The sequence below is a fragment of the Acomys minous genome (genome assembly GCF_964271855.1).
Source record: "Acomys minous genome assembly, chromosome: 9".
Classification (NCBI taxonomy): domain Eukaryota; kingdom Metazoa; phylum Chordata; class Mammalia; order Rodentia; family Muridae; genus Acomys; species Acomys minous.
The window spans coordinates 55,379,246-55,401,289 of record NC_140490.1 but is presented as its reverse complement, the minus strand read 5'-3'; the positions used below and the strand labels follow the sequence as shown (position 1 = coordinate 55,401,289).

The following is a 22,044-nucleotide window of genomic DNA, read 5'->3' as shown; positions in this document are numbered from 1 at the left end:
AAGTCTGTGATTGGCTGAAGCTCATCTGTCGTATGATTGACAGAGGTTCAAGTGTCTGTTATAAAAATGTACTCCTACCTAATTTGCAGTTTGTTTGTGTATTAGATTGAATTGTACCTTTTAGGTATGGAAGCAGCTTTCAGGCAAACTTATCTATGTACTCTTTGTTCTTGTCACCTCCACAGCATTGTTCAACACAGGTGTGGCTGAGTTTGACAATGGAGGGTGGCTTGATCTGGTAGGATGGGCACTGAGGAGGAGCAGAAAACAGGAACTGTCTATGCTGACAGGCATCACGGGAAGGAATATGTCACAATCTCTCTGAGCCTCAATTTGATGATCTTACAAGGTAAAGATGATAATTCACATGTTTCTTGCATGAAGATAAGCTCTGTTTGTGAGTATCCATCAACTACCCCATACTGAAGCCTTCCTTTAGCTGTCATTGGTATTGTACCTACATTGTAGTCTCTGTATTTGAGCCATGCCCTTTTTGGTGGGAGTAATGGATACTCAAACGTACTCATGGGTGAAAAAACAAAAACAAAAACAAAAAACCTCCATATATCCGTAATGATTTGCTTGCATCTAGAATCAGAGATGCCCAGAGGCAGGGTACTTGCTTTTCCCCTGTGGTAAGTGAGGCTGGTGCTTCAAGGACAGACAGCCTTGAGCACATAAAGCACAGCATAGGCTCAATGGGCCCCCAACACCCCTTCAATTTGAGAGAAGGCTGTTTCTGGGGGGTAGGGGGCAGAGATAGACTGTCCTTAACCAGATCACAGGAAGATCTCTGTGGGACTTGAGAATCCTGAAAGCTGCCAGGGAGAGTTGTGGGTGAAGCATTTCTGATGGCGTAGGTCACGCTCAGCCACTGTCATGGCAAACGTGTGTCTGGAGTCTCCTGGTTTGCTCAGTATTCATGAGGAGGGCTTTCCAATGGTCTAGAACTTTGTCTCTGCAAACTTCCACTTCATTATTCATATTTTGCTAATGGGTCTACAACACCAGAGTTCAGGTTCACACACATATGCATGCACAGATGCACACACACACACACACACACACACACACGCACGCACGCACGCACGCACGCATGCACGCACACACGCATGCACACAGGGGCTCTCAACATTGCTAATGACTTGTGTAGTATCTGATAGTGGGAAGGCAGTGTCTTTCAAGAAAAACCTGATAATATATTCTTATTGCAACCTCGCACACAATTCGAATGACAGTCAAACACAGGTAATAAGATTTGAAGAGCTGATTGACAAATTCCAATCCAGTCTTCTGCCCCAAGCTGCCATCAATTTGGCGGGCTAAACCCCGTCACATTTCTGTGCGTTTGTCTACCTCCACGTGAGTATCTGATGTTAGTGAGCATACGTGGAATGTTCATCTCTTTTATACTTTTCCATCAATATTGTTTTTGGCAGTGATAGGTATTTTCTGTCCACTTCACTGAGCTGGTGACCTAAAAAGGTGTCAGAATTAGAAATCAGAGAAAACAGGACTTCAATCTAGTGCTGTTTCTGAGTTTAGAGCCGTAAAGTCTATGTAGCTCCTTAGTTAGTCTGATATTTCTTTCCTAGCATCTGATTTCAATATATTCACTGCTCAAAAGACTCCGTTTCTATCTCTGTCTGTCTGTCTGTCTGTCTGTCTGTCTGTCTGTCTGTCTCTCCAGTTGTCTTCCTCATCCTTTACCTTCACTGAGATAAGCTGGACTTTATAATTCTTCCGATTTCTTTGAAAAAAATCTCGGTAATTGCTTAATACCCCATTGCCAACAGCCTTCACTCATTGCGCTACTGGAAAGGCAGGTTGTAATTCTGTCTCTGGTTTGCAAGATTCCCTACTAAACTGAAACCCTTAAGCTATGTTCTTGCAGACTGGGACATTAGCAAGATCTCTCGATTGAATTACAGAATTGCATTCCACCAAGGATTCAGTTTGTAGAGTACTTAACACTGAACTACATGAGGAGGCACAAGAGTAATGGGTCTTTTCAGTAACATCAGCCTTTTTCCCTTCAGTAAATCAAAGGCAGTATTACAAGATTTTCAGTTATGTGGCCTGAGTGGAGTTAAAAGAATACAGGGGCTGGCAATAGCCCCCCAAATTAAAGCATTTCTGCCATCCCCTGAAGGCTTATTCTTTTTCTTGTAGTTGTTAATATGAATAATTTAAAAATCTGGGAGCTTTTTCCATGATTTGAAACTTTGTGGGGTGGGGGTGGGGGTGTGTATAGACTCTGAAGCTTCTGTTGCCCTGAAAACGGAAATAGGGGAAATTACCTGTCTTGTTTCCTCTTCCTGTGAGGGACCGCTATGGGGACTTTCGGATGGAATTCCAGGCAGTTGGGTGCTTTGCCCTCCAGCCTTGGCACTTATGGGATACTGCTAGTTGTGACACAGCCTGTGTAATCTCCTGGCTTTGACACTGACATAACAATATAATAAAGGGGCCACCATAGAATATCTCCCACACACAGCCTGTGGTACTGATCTATCTGGTTCTCCACATGTGTTACATGTGTTACAGGCTTGGTCACTAGTCTGAGGAACTATGGTTGTTATGAGGTACAGCCTACTGGAAAGAACTTAGGTCTCTGTGGACATGCCCTTGAAGGGGATATTTCCGCTTTCTGTATGTCATCAGGTAAACATACACTTTGCTGTGTGCTCCTGGCATGATGTACCACAGGCCCAAAGGCAATAGAGTCATGTGACCAAGGCTGAAGCCTTTACTAATTCTTCCTTTCTTCTTTCTCCTCTTTCTGAGATGAGGCGTCATGTATCTATCCTAGGCTGGCCTCTACCTAGGTATGTAGCCAAGGACAACTTAGAACTTCTAATCTCCAGTCTCCATCTGCTGAATACAAGAATCCAGTGGTATGTCACCATGCCTAGTTTGGGGGGTGGTGGTGATTAAATCCAGGGGTTTCTGCATGCTAGGCAGGCACTCTACCAACTGAGCTACATCCTAGTCTGTCTCAGTAACAGAGATATTGACTAGTATTCTCAGAAGACTCCAGAGGCAACACCATTGGACCTGGGTGGCCTTGTCCTGCTGGGAGGTCCAGCTAGAGCTTTCTTTTACTTCTAATCTGAATTCTACAGTGGCTCTGCCTTTCCTCCTTCCCTCCCTCCCTCCCTCCCTCCCTCCCTCCCTCCCTCCCTCCCTCTCCCTTTCCCTCCCTTCCTTTCTTTCCTTTCCTTTCTTTTCTTGTTTTTTGGGACAGGGTTTCTCTGTGTAGCCTCGGCTGTCCTGGATCTCACTTTGTAGACCAGGCTGGCCTTAAATTCACAGAGATCCACCTGCCTCTGCCTCCCTGCATGTTGGGATTATAGGTGTGCACCACTGTGGTCTGCTACCAGAGTGGTTCTGAATCTGGGCCTGTCACCTGTGTTTCTCAGGATTTCAAGAACAATGTTTATGCACTATTAGTTTACATTTTTAATTATGCTTTCTTCACATGAAGGAACATGGAGAGAAAGTAGAAAAAAAGGGGGGGGGGGACTGTGAAGGCTGTAGACCGTGGGCACCAAACCTTAACAACTTTCTTTTGAGTCACGGGATGACTCTATTCCTATTGTAGTGGTCCTTACACACTTCTGTACATGTGTAAAAAATATAGACCTGTACGCAAAAAGCAAAAAACTCCAACCCTGTTCAAGTTTGAAAGTAAATAAAATCCTAGAAAAGGATGGAATTAGCAGCATGGAGAGAGTTGTTTTCAGGGCCAGGCAGGTATAGCGGCACATACCTAAAATGCCAGCACTGAGCTGCAGGAAGAGTTAAAGACCCTCACCTTAAAATAATCAACAACAAAGGTTTCAAAAAGAATTTTCAGTACTTTTAAACATTTAAATTCCTGCGTGTGACAGGAAGTTTTAAATCACCAAGAATCTCCTAAGTAAAATATCTGGTTTATTTGCATTTTGAAAAACCCTGTAAGCTTTGGACACACTTCCTTGCCTCCTTCACGTTACTAGAGAAAGACCATTGAGTTGTGTCAGCAAGGGGAGAGGACCCTTGCTAACACAGCCAATGCTAGAAAATGAAGCATCACCTCCACTCCAGACATGCGCAACCCAAACTCCACCCAGCAGGCTGGCTGGGTGAGCTTGGAAATAACTGGTAAGGATTCCTGGTGGCTTGCTGGTGACTGGTGAGGCCCAGGAAACCCTTCTTTATTAGATGGAGGCTACCTGAACATATAACATCAAAACACACACACACACACACACACACACACACACACACACACACACCACATGCCTCATACCACACATACACATGCACATACCACATACACATATACACAGCACAAATACCACTCACACACTACACTACACATGTACACACAAACATCACACACACAAACACACATACTGCACACACACATACCACACACACCTTATATCACACATATACACACACACGTACCACATACACATATACAGAGAGCACAAACACCACTCACACACTATACCACACATGTACAATACAAACACCGTGCATGCGCGCATGTGCGCGCGGACATACACACACACACACACACACACACAATACTACACCACACATACCATACACACATAAACACTATACCATGCACACATACATACACATACACACATGCTTCTGCGATTCCCTGCATGTGTGAGTGAGGCTGTTTTCTTGTGTCCATCTTATTTATTTATTGGTTTTTTTGAGACCAGGGTTCTCTGTGTAGCCCTGGCTGTCCTGGACTTGCTTTGTAGACCAGGCTGGCCTCAAACTCATAGAGATTCACCTGCCTCTGCCTCCCCGAGTGCTGGGATTCCAGGCGTGCACCACTGCGCCTGGCTTCATGTCTATCTTTTAGGGATTCCCTGCCCCCCTCCAGCAAATGAGATGAGGCCAAGAATTTTCCACTATTTTTAATAGTAACAGTAGTGTTTTAGGCTTGTTTTCTGCATTGCCCTAAAACATTGCTCTTTCTCTTGACTTGGTCTAAAATTGTCTCCCAGCTAGTTTTGGGGAGCAAGCTAAAGTGCACGAGGGCACCTAAGATTAGTAGGAAGTACAAAGGTTAATCTGAAGTAGACTCTGGGCAACAAAAACAGGTGTTTGCAGTGGGAGGACTTCCTGCTGCCTTGTGTTGTTTGGTGGGCGCAGGCTCGTCCCGTGCAGAGCTGACTTGTGTACTTGGGCTCTCTACTGTGGGTCAGTCTGGTCCTGAAGGCAGAGACGCCCTGGGCATTCTGATCGCCTCCGTCCACATGCGATTTTCCTGATGGAGATCAAGTGTTGCTGAGGGGAGGACACCAGGACTCTTCTCTGGATGAGCACCCAGTAGTACAGCAGCTGGCGTTTCCTTAGGGATGATATGACTTGAGCAGGGTGACTTCCTACAGAAGAGAAATCTTGGGGGGAAATGAGTTCCCAGCAACCATGAGAGTATCTCCATCGTCTACCATTTCTAATAAATATTTCATGACCAGTTAACCAGCAGTCTGTTGTCCTTCTAATAGAGAAGGTATTATAATCAATAAAATGCATTTATTGCCCTTATATAAAAGTCTTAATTAAGGACCCATCCCTCATGAAGCCCCTTTGACAATACCATCAAAAGTGCAAATGAGGAGGCACAGAAGCCCCTGCCTGCTGAAAAGGCAAGGTTCTCCATTATCTTAGCCCATTACGTATGCTTCTTTGGTGTGTTTGTAAATCCACGCAGTAATCAGCTTGTTAGGAAAAGAATAAAAAAAATATAAATCTGTAAGATAAACAAGAAAGCTGTTCCCTCATTAAGAATTCTGCGGACAGTACATTATGAACAGAATTGTTCCTAAATTTGAGGAATTCAGAAATGTCTGTATTGTAATTCAGTGTCAGAGATGCAGTGCTTCGGAACAGAGGGATATGTAGCGGACGTAAACATGTTTTTGTTTTGACCCCAAGTATGTGATGGGAAGAGAACAGGTGATGTTTATCCACTTGGAAGTCGAACCACCTCGTTGGAGGCGGAGGTGGTGGGGGGAGCGGGTAGCTTGGTTTTTTGCCAGGTGAAATGCATCCTAGTACAGACTCTGAGATGATTATATATATATTGAGCCCAAAACAGAAGGCTGGGGCTTTTTGGGTCTGTATTGTTTGGCTGATTGATTCACTGCGAGATGCTCCTAGAGAGAACCACACCAGAGAATGCTTCGGGGCTCCAGGTTCCAGCTGCTGTTCCAGGTTCCAGCAGCAGCTTTGGTGGAATTGCTGGTCTGCTGAAATCCTACCGACTACGCCAGGAACTGAGTCCAGAAAGGTCTACTTCTCCTGTTCCCATTAACCTCCTTTCTCTCCTATCTAGGGTAGGTGGGTTGCAAGGGAGATATAAGGTCTGGAAAAGGTGACGCCTACAGGGACAGCTCAGGTTTCCACTTCCTAAGTAGGACATGCTGTGACAAGTGGAGTTTAGAACATTCAGGAACAGCTTGAACGGGCGTGCCACACAGACTCCTGCATCACTTAAGAACGGAGATGCACTTTGAGAAATGTGTCATGAGCTGATTTTGCCATTATGCTAACATCTCAGCATCCTTAAGTTCTTACAGAAGAACCGCTATCATATCACCTTGAGATCTTAGGGGACCACTGTAGCATATGTGGATCCTCGTTGACTAGGATACGGTTATGTGACTCAGGATTGTACTTCTTTAAAGGATTGTATTTCTTGGCTTTTGTATGTGAGTGTGTGCATGTGTACACATGCCACAGTGCCTGTGTAGAGGTCAGAGGACGACTTTCAGGAGTTCTCTCCTTCCACTATGTGACAGCCAAGACTGAATTCAGGTTGTCAGGCTTGGTGGCAAGTGTTTCTTCCATTGAGCCTTCTCACGTGCCCATGATTGTATTTCTAAAGCCACAGTTCTCAATTATTTCTTTGATTTTCATTATTTTATTTCTTATTTTTTCACAGTCATACTTTTGTAATGTGCTTTTAGCTTATGCCCCACCCCTATTCCCTATTATACTTTATCTCCTCTCCACTCACCCCTATTGACTGCTGCCTTTCCAAAAAGGCTCTCTTCTCTCTCTCTCTCTCTCTCTCTCTCTCTCTCTCTCTCTCTCTCTCTCTCTCTCTCCCTCCCTCTCTCTCTCTCTCTCTCTCTCTCATTTTTTCCTTACTAGAAGCTTAAGCTATGAGTCCTATGAGTTGGAATCTGTCTTGTTCTATGCCATTGAAGATCCTTTGCAAGAAGAGAATAACAGCTATGTGGTTGAAAAACAGTCAGAGTAAGTGTGCATATTTCAAAACAAAATGGAGTTGAGAGCCCTTTCCTTGTGTGTTTAGAGCGCCTGGCTCTTCTAACAGGGAAGGTAGACAGGACCCAAGCCGCTGGGAAGCTGGGATCGGCCATCGCAGCATCAACAAGCTTTCCCTAGTGTTCCCAATGTTGTCAGTCACCTTGGAACAAGTCATTCTGTCTCATGGCATTAAATTCAGATATAACATAGGGTCAGGCTGAGTTTTAGAGAAGTTGCACTCTGTTTCATTTGAAGGAAAGAAAGGAAAAAGAATGGAGAGAGTTGGTTCAGGATGGCAGAGCGAGCTGGTGGGACTGGCATGGGGATTCACTCTGTTCTGCCTGTGGCCTTAGACATAGAGGGAGCTGAACTGCTTTTTGTGTATGCATTCGCCCAACAGATGTTCAAGGTTCTGTATGAAGTGACAGCGACATTACGCATTTCTGGTGCTTAGGCAACTGCAACAGATCCAAAGGGGGGTTTGATGTAACACTCTAATCAAAAAGAGAAACTAAGAGGTCATATTTCCCAGAAAAAAATGCATTTAAAATTAAAATCTTATTTCTATGTATCATCACAGTCTATCAAAGTGTAAATGGAGAGTTTCTTTAGAATGTGTTAAAGTTGAGTTGATTTTGGTAATAAAACCGTGCAGTAAGGTAAAACTCACTAAAATCTTTACAATGTTCAGAATTCTAATTATGTTGTATGTAAGTTTTCTTTGATTCTATAAAATTCACTATGGTAACCATTTGTATGTCTTTTTAGTAGTGTATCTTGTGAATATAAAATGCAAGAGTAGAATATTAAATAGAAAGAATCCTTATTTGATCATTCTGAAAGGTAAAATGATTTCACTGGTTATCCTTGCTTCATATGAGGAATAACTAACGGGCTGGGTTTTATCAGCAGGTCTGCTCATTGTTGTTTTGTTGCTCAAAGCTTAATAAAAAGGCAAAACAAATAATAACATTAAGAGGGCAGTGAGGACGCATTAAAAGCAAGAAAGGCACGCTTGTATATCTTGTCTTCACACTGCTAAATTAGTTTTGGTGGATAAAATGGACAGTAAACTAAGGCCAAGGTCTGCCAAATGACCTTTCTTTTTTTTTTTTTCTGAAATTAAGTGGTGGAAAAATAAGCAATATTGTGCCATCTGGTGGTTCCATATGGATTGGCACAATTGAGTGGAGAATCCTGTTGTAACTTAACAGTTACTTTAGTATTTCTTTAAATATTAATTCTCTCCCCTCAAAGAGATCTATTTTTGTTATTGCAGTTAATACTTATCAGATACCATTATTCTGTTTGGAGATTAAAATATAATATTTAAAATTAAAATATTTTATATCTGCTAAAGTGCTCTGTGGCTCTTGCGAATCCACACATCTTTGCTGTTGACTCCTATTATTGGCCTTGAACTATATTCAGAAACCACTAAGAATGATGTGTAAAAATGTTGTCGTTTCCAGCTTTAGAATTGTGAGAGGACATCTATCTATTAAGGCACCAGAAACATTTTTGCCTCTGTCAAGTTCTCCCCCTCTCCCTCCCTCCCTTTCTCCCTCCCTCTCTCCCTCCGACCCCCCTCTCTCAATACTTATTTTCATGGAACTTAACATTCAAAGCAAAGTTCTGCTTATTTGATACACACTTCATATGTTTGGCAGGCCATATTAGTATCTAGTGCATTAATTTGGCAGTTATTTTTGCCTTTCTTAAGTCTAGATATGATTTTCCCTTGTGGACTGTGGTATGGCCATCATGTGTGTTATGACAGGTCCTTCCTACAGCTCTAGATAAAGAACCTGCTTTTACAGTGTTGTTGAACATGCCTTGCTGTCGCTAGGATTCTGGGACACCACACCTGGCTCTCTGAGATCTACTTTTACCTCCAACTTTAAGCAGAAAGTGAGTCTGGGGAACAACAGAGCTTTTCTTTACCCACTGGTGACCAACTCATTGAATTGATGAGATCAGAGAGGGCAGGACACTAGAGTGGACAGGAAGAGAGGACAAGAGGTCTAATGAGAGGGCCAGGATCTGTACTAGCCTTCCTAGTGAGGAAAGTTGGCAAGCAGTGTGTGGAGTATTTACTAAAGGGACCCAAACTCCTACTGAGAGATCACCTCTAAGCACAGAAGCTGAGAACAAAGCCCAAGAGCAAGTGTTTGGTGTGTAGTCAAGAGCAAGAAGGGCACATTCAGAGGAAAGCAGCAAAAGGCAGGAGAGGGGCCTTCTGAAATGTCTCCGTCCCTTCACTTATAATGGGATTATCTGCTATGAATTGAAGATATCTACTGAGCATCCTGCCTGAGCATGCCAGCATCCTGTAGATCGATGGATGTTTTCCGTTGTGCTCACGGGGTTTAGTGAGGTCTGCGTACTGCTACTGCTGAGCACTGCTGGGAGCTGCGTGGTCCCCATCATCTGCTCAAGAGAAGATCCAGATTAAACATCCTATGTGCAGGTTCTAGTGACTGCATCTTGCTTTGATATGCAAGGTTGGAAACTTATAAATCAAGTCATCCTAAATCAAGGACAGCACGCATTTCTCATCAAAACAGACGAGGTGTTATCAATTGTGCCAGAGTGAGAGGACAGAGTAGCCCTTTAGCCTCTGTGTACCTTCTATTAGCTGTACTCACAAGTGTGTTCCAAGCTGTGTGTAGTTCTCCCTAATATTTTTAGGGGATGAACAGTGCTTCTCTATTCATTCAGTGAAATCTTAATCCCCAGAGCGTCAGATTATCACCTGGTTTGGGGCAGGGGTCACACTGCAAATGCAATTAGTTAAAATCAAATCGTTAGGGTAAGCCTTAATCAAACAAGATTAGATCCCTATTAAAATCTGAATGCAAAGAGATGCTCACAGGGAAAACACCTATGAACATTACGGCAGAGATTGGAGGAATGACAACACACCACCAGACGTAGAAGAAACATGAACCTGATTTTTTTTAGGAGGAACAAATCTAGTGGGCACACTGATCTCAGACTCCCAGCCTCAGGACTGTGAGATAACGTGCCCTTTTTGTCTAAACCATCTAGTTTGTGCATTGTTCTTGCAGCCTGGGAAACCAGGTTGAATGTTATATGTTTCACAGTTCTCAATATTATCTGTGCTAGCAAATTTTAACTGTCGACTTGATGCAGCCCGGAGTCACGTGGGAAGAAAGTCTTCATGAGAAATTACCTACATCAGCTTGGCCTGGCAACGTGTCTATGGGGGAACTGCCTTGATGTAGGAAAGACCCAGCCCACCGTGGGTAGCACCATTCCCTAGGCAGGGAAGTCCTGACCTGTATAAGATGGGAGAGAACTAGACTCAGCTGAGTTGGTTCCTAGGGCACATGCCTGCTCTGTCCTGGAGTCTGGGTACTCGGCGGTATCTCTGGAGTCAGCAAAGCCAGAGGAGATGTGCTGGCCGGCTTCTGTTTCACAGGAGTATATTTCTTACTATGGTGCTGTAGGCTAAGCCAGTTCTGCCACTAAGTAGTTCACAGAATATGCAATTACCTGCCATAGCCCGCCCTCTGTCTTCTCATTTGTTAAATGAGAGAGCAGATCCATAGGCTCCTTCCAGCTCTTTATGTCCATCATCCAAGGAAATACTTTTTTTTTCTTAAAGGAACATTAAAAAAGTGTCTAGCTTGTCAAGGAGTTGGAACATACTTAGCTGTCTTTATGGTATGGATGAAAAAAGAAGAAGAACAACAACAACAACAAACCCAAAAAACAAAAACAAAAACAAAAAAACAACCAAAAGCTGTTGTGTCTTGGGAAGCTTTATCACCCTCACTTCTTAGCAGAAGCCGCAGTTTAATATAGTTATGGTACTCCTTAATGAGGATGCCCTAATTTAGGAGGGCGCGCATCATGATGATCGCTTACAAAGATCACTGATTTGAGAAATGGTCCCAGTCTTAATGGGTGCTGAGAATGAAGGCTGACTGATTGCTTCTTGCCTGGCTGGAACTATTGATGTTTGCTCTGCTAATTGTACTTAATTTACTGTGAACTTTAAATTTTTTTTTCTTTCTTTTTTTACCCAGACTCCTGTTGCTGTGCGGGCTGGTCCTATTGGGCAATGAACTGAACTTGGCGACCTTGTGACACTCATGCCATGTGAGACTTTGCCGTAAAGGTTGGAATTATCTTTAATTTGCTGAAGAAGTGAACTGGAGTTCCCTCGACTTTTCCCTCTGATCTCCACCTTGCTATTTAGACCTGTAAAGAACTTTACTCACTGGGTGTGAAAACTGGTAAGCTGGCAGTAATGCCAGTAGTCATCCAAAACAAGGCTAGATCATGATTCTTCTGGATAGTCCTAGAATGTCTCATACTGAGACTCAGTGGAAGGTTGGGGGTAGTAGGAACAAAGGTCAAGAACTACAGTGAGAAGAAATAAAACAATCCTGGGGCAAAACACATAGGGGACCCGTTGCCCTTGTGGGGCCTTAGCAGAGGAGTGTATGTATGGATAACCAGGACTTTATACGTGGGCTGAGGAAGGGGGACGATTTTGCTCCTTTCTCCCTTCTTCCTTGTTTGAGCTGAGGCATCTCGTTTCTCCCCTCAGAATGAGATTCATACCATTGGCTCTCATGTCTCTCAAGTCTTTGGACTTGGTTTCCTGGGATACCATCCTACAGGCCACAAGCAAATCAAGGGATGCCTCACTGTTCAGAGTCATGTGATCTAGTTCCTAATTGATATCTGTCTATCAGTCTATCTATCTATCTATCTATCTATCTATCTATCTATCTATCTATCATCTATCTATCCATCAATAAATCCAGTTAGTTTTGCCCCTATGGAGTGCCCTGACTGGTACCCTACCCTATCCCTGCACCTTCCTACTTCAAGTTGGGAGATGGCATCTGAGGCTGCGTGGGGTTCCAAGTCAAAGGGCCATCATGAGGAAAGATGACGTATGGCTTATCTATTTTATTAACTCACAGGCTATTCTGAATTTTCCTCCCTTAAGCATTTTGTCACATTGAGTCCTACTCAACCCTTAACTTTTAGATGTCTTTCCCAGTCAAAACTATCACTGAAACAGACAGGGAGCAGAGCAAATGCTACTTGAGGAAGACCCCGCCTTGGAGATGTACCAGCATTGTGTGGTATTCAAATTTTGTCCCAATTTGCTGTATCTTAATCAAAGTTGAGCAGGTCTGTGCCCTGAAGGTTTTGCATTCTGTTCACCTCTCCCCTCCCCCTTAACATGGTGGTCTATGAAGAATCACGCGCAGCAAGCTCTATGAGGTGCAGTAAAAACGCTGGAAGGGATTCGACCTATGCATGAGAGCCACATTTGCAACTGTTTGATTTATGTCACAGGACATTAGCCACCTTCAGCTCTTCAAGGGAGGCTCAGCTGAAAATCAGTGGTCGCTCTCATAACTTAAGTTCTGTCTTTTTCTCCAGTGATTGTTTGAGGACGGAGACCTCAACAATTAACTTCAGCCACCCAGCTCTGGGAGCCAGGTGTCTCTGGCTTTTCAGCCTGAGCATTCCTGAGTAATTAGGATGCACTTTATTGGCAGACACAGTCTGACCTCACCTGGTAGAGCTGTCTGAAGTGTGAGAGCGGAGGACCCCACCCCCACCCCATAGCATACCTTTGCAGCAATCTCCGACCAGATACTTTATGACATGTTGTCATGACACAAGCTTGTATGAACTGCTTTGCACTGCCCCGTGCCCCAGGGCGCTGGGAAAAAAATGGTAGGCATTCAAAGTGTAAGCTGAATAATATGTTTTTAATGAGCTCTTGCGAGTTGCAGATCAAAAGCATCAACAAAAGGTAAAAAGTTCAAAAAAGCCCTTTACATGCACGCTGAGTTGGACCGAAGTGGCTTTCCTGATCTTTCTGATAGAATCCTTAAAGAAAAAAAAAAAAACATTTTAAAGTTTTGTTTCTAAATGTTATGCTCCGGCACACTTCTTTTACTTTTCATTACACAGGGGCAAGAGGAATTTGGTGCTGGGGGTGGGGGTGGGGGTGGGGGGTGGGAGGTGCACAGGGGCTGGGAATGAGGCTTCCATGCTCACGAACATGTGCGCATGCACGTGGTCTTGGGCACTTGGGAGGGCAACCGGCCTAAGTATCACCAGGTTAGAGGAACTTCAACTCTGTTCCCTTGCCAAATGCACCTCATGGGACTTTCCTGGAAATTTCCTCAGTTAGAATTAAGAGGTGGCCGACAGGAAACAGCAAGTACCCATTAAGGAATAACGTGTGCTTCCACCGACCTCGATCTTAACCACGAGTGTAGCACTTATCACAAGCACCCTTCTGTGACAGTTCCTTTTCTAAATGTCTGTCCCTCACTTTTCAGCCCTGGGAAGTGAGTAGAGAGGGTGGAGCATTTATGGGCCTACCGGGTGCCGTCTCAGTGCCAACATCTCCTCGTGCGCACAGTGACTAATTTTGGTAAGAACTCTGGGAATTTAGGCATATTACAGGCGAAGTAACTGTCAGAGAGATTTGGGCCAACCCAACACAGCTGAAATCCGACGGCTCTGTGAGTCTAAAGCCAAGATTCTGCACCCAGTTGTCTCAGTCTGAGCGTTGTCCCTGTTACGAATGCTCCCCCGTGTGTACCTGTGAGTGTTTGCAGTGTGCGATCCTTCCAGGTGCACATTGAGACGTTCCCCAGGACCACTGCCACCCAATCCTAAGTCATCAGGAAAGTGTGGCTCTAGAGCCGAGATCATCAACCTAGCCTGGGACTGTGTAGAAAAATATCTGTTTATGGGGGGGGAAGGAAGAGTATTGAGATGTGTTTTACACACACACACACACACACACACACACACACACACACATTTATAGTTCATGTATGCAATCAAGCTAAGCTTCTGGATACACACCATACATGTTATCCTTTATAGAGTGGCTAGAGAATCTTGATATGATGGGCATCATGTTTATCAGATGGAATATACACACATCTTAACGAAGCTCTGCGTCTTCTAGGTGTTTTTTATTCAGGCACATGTAACATCTTATTGCAGACAGATCTGTTAAGTGGCAATTGTTCCCACTGAACATGGACGCTTGTTCCTATTTGTCTTCATAGCCCTGGTGTCTGGCACTCTGAAATTGCTAATTGAACAAATTAAGTGAACCACTAAGTCACACGTCATTTTCTTGTGGCAAGAAGAGACTGTAGACTGTGGTAATCAATGTGACAAGTTTAGAAGATTGGCTATAACTCATTTTCTTTTTTTTTTTTTGTGGTAGATTTTTTGCCTAATGAAAAGGATAAGTTGGAGTTGGGGGTAAAATAGCAAGAGTGAAGTCCACCGTCAAGTTGACCAGCTCAGATAACCTCCGTCATGTCAAAGACCCTACAATGGCTTGGGCAGACTGTCAAGCAACAACTCCTTTGCAAGCTGGCCTATGAGCAAAGCATTTGTTTTGTGATTAAAAAGGACCTAGAGTGTCCATCTCCCTAGTCTTAGAGTTGTATTCAGAATCATAAGTTCAAAGCCTTGTCATGGGCAAGTGAGTTGTCTTTCTGCCTCTCTAGCAGAAATCAGAAATAGAGCCAGCCTGGAAGAAGTTACAGTGGGAGACTGACAATTTTAGGTGAAGATTTTATTTTGAACGTTACCATGGCATGGCTTCTGGAGGTCCAGTAATTTGTTCAGAGCTCTATGGAGACAAACAGCAGGGCTGGAATGGAGTTGGGGGTAACAATTATGCTTCTCTCTCCAGAGGCCTGAGTCTCTGAATCCTATGGGACACACACACACACACACACATATATATTTTTTTCTGAATATCATTATAGCCCAGATACATCAGGATTCTAAAGAAAGTCAAGGAGGATTCATGTTTTACTTCATCTTAATCTTAAAATTTGATGGCTAAAAATTTTAATATGCCAAAAGAGGCAATCCTTATCTGCAGAAGCATCCACCTCAGGGAATCTAGTGGGTAACTACTGCTAATTCAGTGTTCCCAAAGGAAGTTCCGTACACATTACTGTCATCACCACCATGACGCCCATCATCACCCTCATCATTTTCATCCCTATCACAGTCATCATCACAATCATCATCATCACTATCATCTCCACTATCACCATCATCACAATCATCACCATCACCACCATCACCACCATCAACATCATCATCATCACTGCCACAACCATCACCACCATCAGCAGCAGCAGCAGCATCACCATCAGCACCATCACCATCATCATCTTCAGCAGCTGCACCTTCACCATCATCTCCATCATCATCATCATTATCATCACCATCATCATCATCATCAGTATCATCAACATCTGAGAACTTGTTTTAAAAAATACAAATAGGAAGCCTCCACTCAGATCTACCTAAAGGAACATTTGACTCCCATTCAGCAGTCTGAGCTCTGATAGTCTTCAAAGTGGTTTTAGTGACTGCTAAAATTTGAGGAGTACCTGATGTCACTGATTCCTGTGAAAACATATATATTCAGATAAGGGCATCTTTCTAAGCCACTGGTTCTCAACCTGTGGATCATGACTCCTTTGGGGGTTTTGTATATCAGATATTGGACATATCAGACATTTACATTCTGAATCATAACAGTAGCAAAAGTACAGTTATGTAGTAGCAATGAAATCATTTTATTGTTGGGGGGGGCATTCACCACAACACAAGGAGCTGTATTGAAGGGTTGCAGCTTTAGGAAGGTTGAGAACCACTGTAATACCATAGATATTTGTAGCTCAGTGTAGACGAATAATGTTAAGTACAGCCAGGTGCTGGGAAGTGAAACATGCCAGCCCAGCAGAGTTCCAGAGAGAGGTGAAGGGGGAGCTACCGTAAGAGGAGAGACAGATAACCCACAATCTCCCCACTTTTCAGTTTTGCCTCGGGCTAGTCCTGCCTGTGTTAGCAGCTGCCTTTCTTCTAAGAAGTGAATGTCAAAAGTCGTTTTCTTTGAAGGTGACATGGGGAATTTAACACCTCAAACAGCTAGAATCCCACTAGACAGTTTTATGATGCGATAATTTACCTCCTACAAGGTAAGTACACTTTGCACAGGTAGACACACTGACCAGCTAAATTTAGGTGTCAGCAAGGAATTCGGAAAGTATTTCTTTTTTGTTGTTGTTGAAGGGGAGTCTAATTGGAAAATCAAATTGCTTGGAGTTCATTGCATTGCTGAAAATAGGGACCAAACAGAGATTAATCTAAAAGGTGGAGTGACTGGCGATTCGCACGATGTAATGAAAGCCCTTAGCCCTTCTTCTCACAGAACCCGGCGAACATGTTGCTTTTTATTTATTTATTTATTATTATTTATTTTTTACATGTTGCTTTTTGAAATGTTAAAATATTCAAGTGAAATATTCCTTATTCTGCATTAAAAAGTCAAAATAGAGAAGCAGTATTCACTTCCCATCAATTATGTGCTATGCATTGGGAGCTCAGTGACAAACAGGACAGGCTATCTGTAGACACTCCAGTCTGGTGGTCAGCTGGCTGCGCTAACTGATGCATATTTAATCTACAGCAGAAATCCTTCCTCCCAGGCTTAACTGCCCAGACAACTAGATCTCTCACCCTTAAGAGCATCAGCCACAGAGTGAGAGAACAAGGAGCACTTGCACCTTAGGGGTTGGGTAACCTAGGTGACAGAAGAGCTAAGGAGACAGTATTAAGGACCAAAGAGATATAGGAAGATGGTATTATCAGACCCCGAAAACTGGCTCACTTCATGTGCCTAGAACCCCATGGAGACTGCAAAGTTTCCAGAGCTCTGGACAGGCACAGGCCTAGTTAGAGATGTCCACACAGTATAGCGAATGAGAGGAGTGCTTGCTTTCTTGTTGCTTTGCAAGCTCCTCCCATACCTCCCCACAAAATGGATCCAAGTGGAAGCCACCATGTCTGAGGTGTGGAGCAGAGGGGCAGATTATGTAGACAGGCTCAGAGAAGGAAGTCCGAAGGAGGGTAAACCCCAGTTGCTGTTGGAAGGAATTTTGGGTTTGCTAGATCAGAGTAAGGAAGATGCCATCAAGACCACTCCCTGAGGGGAAGTTGGAGGAGACGTTATATCACAGAGGGCAGCTGAGGTACAGAGGTCACCAACCTGTGTGGTGGGTGCCCCTTTCATGAATTATGATTTCTCCACCAAACATTATACTTGATTCAATTTTCTTATCCCCGTTGGAGCATTCAACACCCACTTTCTTTACACAGAGAAAATAAGTCTAGTAGTGAACCCGCATGAACACCAGCATGTCGGGCTGGCCTCTGGAAGATGGGGTGAGAGACTCTATCTAGCACAAACATTGCAGCCTTGAAAGCAAACAGATTTGGAGCTGAATGAATGGCTTACTTCAGCCCTCAGTGGACTGCTGCCACCCGCTTGTAAAGATCTACATATAGAGGTTTGCTTTACCTGTCTTTAACGTCTGTGAGTTGAGAAGAGTTACCTCAGCATAGGACAATTTTTCTCCAGGGCCAGCTTAAACATAATTTAAAACAAAATGCAATTCATTCTAGATTCATTTAATAGAACACAGTCTGCCAAGGAAGAGAATTATTAGAAAACTCAATGGAAAGACGTAAAAAGCACAGGTTTAATAAAAAAAAAATTTCAGCAGGCATAGCACCTCCATTCTATTGTATTGGAGCTCTTGGAGCCTTCCTCTGAGCTTTGGTTCCAGCTCTCACACTCCCAGTGTTTTGCAGCCTTCTTGGAGTGGTACCTATTGCTCAGGATGTCCACGGGAAAGCCGGGGGCTGTTCTGGGGGGCGGGGGGGAAATCTGGGCTTTCTCGTTTCTGCTCTCGGTGACATAGGAGTCTCAGAAAGTCATTTTCCAGATGTGATACAGCTTCATCTGTGAGTGCCAGGCACACGCCCATGACTCAGAGGTGGACCCTTGCCTGTAGGTTCTGCTCTGCTTGCCTTCTCAGGTCTGAAAGCAGTCTGCTTCACCTTAGTACACCAAGGCCTGCATCTGTCCAGCTGCCTCACTTATATGTTCTTTTCAGGCTCGCAACCTGGAAAAGGCAGAATGACAGTTATCTTCAGGGAAAGGAAAATGGCCAATATTAGACCAAAAAAAAAAAAAAAGTATGAAGTAAATTTTTCACCCTGAAGGGCTGAAGAAATCATTAGAGTGAAGTGACAGCCACAGTCTCCAGGCACATGGCTTGCCCCCTGGCCATCTCATTGCTATTTATATGCGCTGTGATGTCTGTGGAGTAGCCAGGCCTGTCATCAACTTGGGATCTATAAGAAGTGTCACGGGGCCCAGAGTGAAGGAAGCAAGGAAACCCTCCAACTCTCTCGCTAAATCTGGATTTCAAATTATTCATCTGTACTTTTAATCAACTCTCTCTCTCTCTCTCTCTCTCTCTCTCTCTCTCTCTCTCTCTCTCTCTTGCTCTCCTCTCCGAAATAGCAAACCAAGCAAACAAAACTCTAAAAGCTAAAAATGATGGTCCCTTCCTCCAATATTCCTATAGTTTCTGAGTATTGATATGAAGTGAAAGAGTAGGGCTTAGTGAGGATGAAGATGCTCAGACTATGAAATGTGAAGCATAAAATCTTTCCCTTACCCATGACAGCTACTGGAATCTACCAAGTTCTGTGTTAAAAAGTTGTCACGGCTGACATGCTATTAGGCTTATACAGCGGGACTTAAATACGCACCTACTTACTAGCGTCTGATGCAATCACATAGGGATGCTACATTTATTTCGGTTGAGAAATAGGCTCCCTCCAATGCCCTTTATTAAAGTTTAAAGGAAATGTTGACTTGGTGGTGGGGGAAGGGAAGCGAATGAGTTCTTTTGCAGTGACCTTTAGGAGCTTTGGAGCTGCTGGCAGCTCTGTCATTAAGCATGGCAGGATGCGGCAATGTTTGTGAACAGAATGCTAAAAAAAAAAAAAATCCTCCGACCCTCGCTTCCAAATCAGCTCCCTAGATCACTGCACTTTTGACAAGCGCGTTGGGCATGAGGGTTTGATCATAGCCGCGTCCACAGCTATGCTCCTGAGCCATATGTCAGTGCATTTATCAAAGAAAAGCTCAGCTGTGGATTTCATCCATAGAATGTAATCATCAGAACCAAAATCTTTTGCAAAAGTCAAAGTTTTTCTGTCTCAGCCTTTAGTGTGATTAAAAACAAAAATAAAAACAAAAACCAAACCCTACTCTGTGTTGCACCACACACATCTTTCTGCTGCCAGAGACCTGCTTTCTCTCCGAAGACTGAATCTTCTTATTGACTAGGTTGTGTGTTGAAGACCTGAAACCGGTGACCCCGGTTGCCTAGCAACAGAGAAACTCAGGCCTCAGCCCTGGTAGAGGAGATGGAAAAAAGGTCAATTAATGTGGCAGGCCTGTCCTTATCAATATGCTCCTGTGGCAGCTACTTTTATTCCTTTACAGTAATGTATCATAATAAGTTTTGTAGGTCTTTATACAGCGGCTCTCCCTTTTGAATAAAGCGTAACTAAGACTTGAGGGGATGTCTGATAGAACAGAAAATGTAACCATAAAAAAAAAACCTAGAATAGAAATTGTCTGACTGCTGGGTACCCTGCCGGGCTGCCCGAGGCACTTACACATTTCCATTGAGTTATTTTATGATCAGGCCAGTATGTTATTGAAATATTATCTCTTTAGCCTTTCTCATTCTGATAAGAAATGACAGGCTCTCAGAACAGTAATACATACAGAGTACAAGATATGGAGCTGCAGACGAAATTCAGCCTGGGTAAAGAGCCTTGGAGAATTTCCATTAAAACCGATCGTCCCTGGCTAGTGTTTTCATATAAGGCACAGGACACATCCTAATGTCCACTCTAATTGTGATGAGAATTCGGAGCCTCTTGTGATGATTGCGTTTAGAATGATCACTGCACAGCATTCAAGGAGAGTTCGCATCGCATTTACAACCTCATTTACGATTCAATTTCTCTGGGACATAGTGAAATGCTGTAACATTTCAGATGCACAGGTAAGAATCACAAACAGGATTTGAAGGGTCATTTATGAGCAGGAGCAGACATGAAACCAAGACTATAAAAATCCCAAGCTGAATATTCAGAGGTTGGCTTGTTCCAGAACTCTTTCAGAAACAATGCTAAATACATATAGATTTGTTATTTTTATTTTTAGACCCCTCATAGGAGGACCCTCATCTTTTCTCCGAGTGCCTATTGATTCTTTGTTGTTGTTTAATAAGGAAGTTGTTTCGTATGGATAAAAATCAATGAGTATGTATTTATAGATGGGTAAGGTAGGCACTTGGTCCCTCCGCTGGTGTTAGGAGACCGGTGTTTTATACTCAGATCTGTTTCCATTAACTGTGTGACCTTGGGTAGACCTGGATGTCTCAGGGTCTCAGTATCACCCCCTACAGGGAAGAGAGCCTCTTTTTCTATGATAGATGCTCCCACACTTGGCAACCTGCATCCTCCCTCCTCTTCCCTCTCTCTCTCTCGCCCTGTCACATACAACACACACACACACACACACACACACACACACACACACACACACACACACACACAATCACGTTTGTGTTATGCCAAGTGTAATGTCTGGGTGGTTTCATATGGTCACTGCTTTTAAAGAGCCTTCCTGATCTGACACACGGCATTCAAGGGGACCTATGTTTAAGAGTTTTCGATGATCTGCAGTATCCTTTTGGTATGGTGGCAACTGGCTCCCTACAAACTCAAAGTTAGCGTTTTCTTCTGTAGAGCCCAGTTTCTGTGAACTTATGAGACTTGTGGCGGTTTTGCATTTTCTCTTCTTTTCCATCTTTCCTTCCTTTTCAAATAGCATTAATGTAGGAGCAGATGTCGTCTCCCTCCTCACATACACTGCGCAGTGAATCATCTTAGCCTCTCTGTAAAATCTTAGCTTAATGGAGTCCTGGCATTTCTGATGAGACGACGAACTTAATTTTATAGAACAACCTATTGAACAAGCTGTTCTTGGACATTCCATCCCAACTAAATGTTAAAAGTATTAAAATTCACATTAGCACCAGAGGAAATTTTGCATGGGTAATCCTTTAATACAGTGTTTTATGGCTCTATTAGCGGCACAGCAGCTGGTGACAAGATGAATTTAATCCATTAAAAAATTCAGCAAGAGGTTTAAAAGTCAGCTTTTTAAAACATTATCTTGCTACAAGGAAAGAGAACTTCTCCTCGGGGCCAGAAACGTGGCGGCTTCGTACTGCGGCAGGTATTGGAAACGAACCTGCATGACCAACTTCCATGCGCTCAGAAGTAGCCACCTGGAGACGGGATGCTGAGCCCAGGCCTCAGGATAGGCTTACTGGGAAGGGGCTCGAACTAGAACATCCTGGGTCACATCCCATCTTCTATCCTTCGCACATATTACATGTTTTCAGTGGCGACGATGTCTCTGAGCATATTCGTGGTTTTTAATCTGAGCCAATGTATGTCTTTATGTGAAACAGAACTGCCTCAAGGTTTTGTTCAGTGGTATTATCACTAAGTTCATGACGGCTTAAGCAAGGAAAAAAATTTCTTGCCTTTGATGTCAATAACTTGCTGCAAAGTCATGTGATCTAAATGGGGATCGGCCCGAGGGATGGATGATCTTCCCTTGAAGCAATGGTCCTGGTTGGTTCTGGGGGCATCAAATTGTGATTTACGTTCTCAAAAAAAATTCCTTGTTCACTCCCAATATATTGTTGCAAGTTACTATGCAGCATTACTGCTCTCATTCATGAATTT

The 22,044-nt window shown here is 43.5% G+C and overlaps 1 long non-coding RNA gene across 1 annotated transcript; it reads left to right on the top strand.

Moving 5' to 3' along the window:
* Positions 1-243: 243 nt before the first annotated feature.
* LOC311605272 lies at positions 244-11,587 on the top strand. Its single transcript, XR_014781876.1, has 3 exons — positions 244-349; positions 6,178-6,307; positions 11,346-11,587. It is a non-coding gene; the product is annotated as an uncharacterized lncRNA (long non-coding RNA).
* The last annotated feature ends 10,457 nt before the right edge of the window (positions 11,588-22,044 follow it).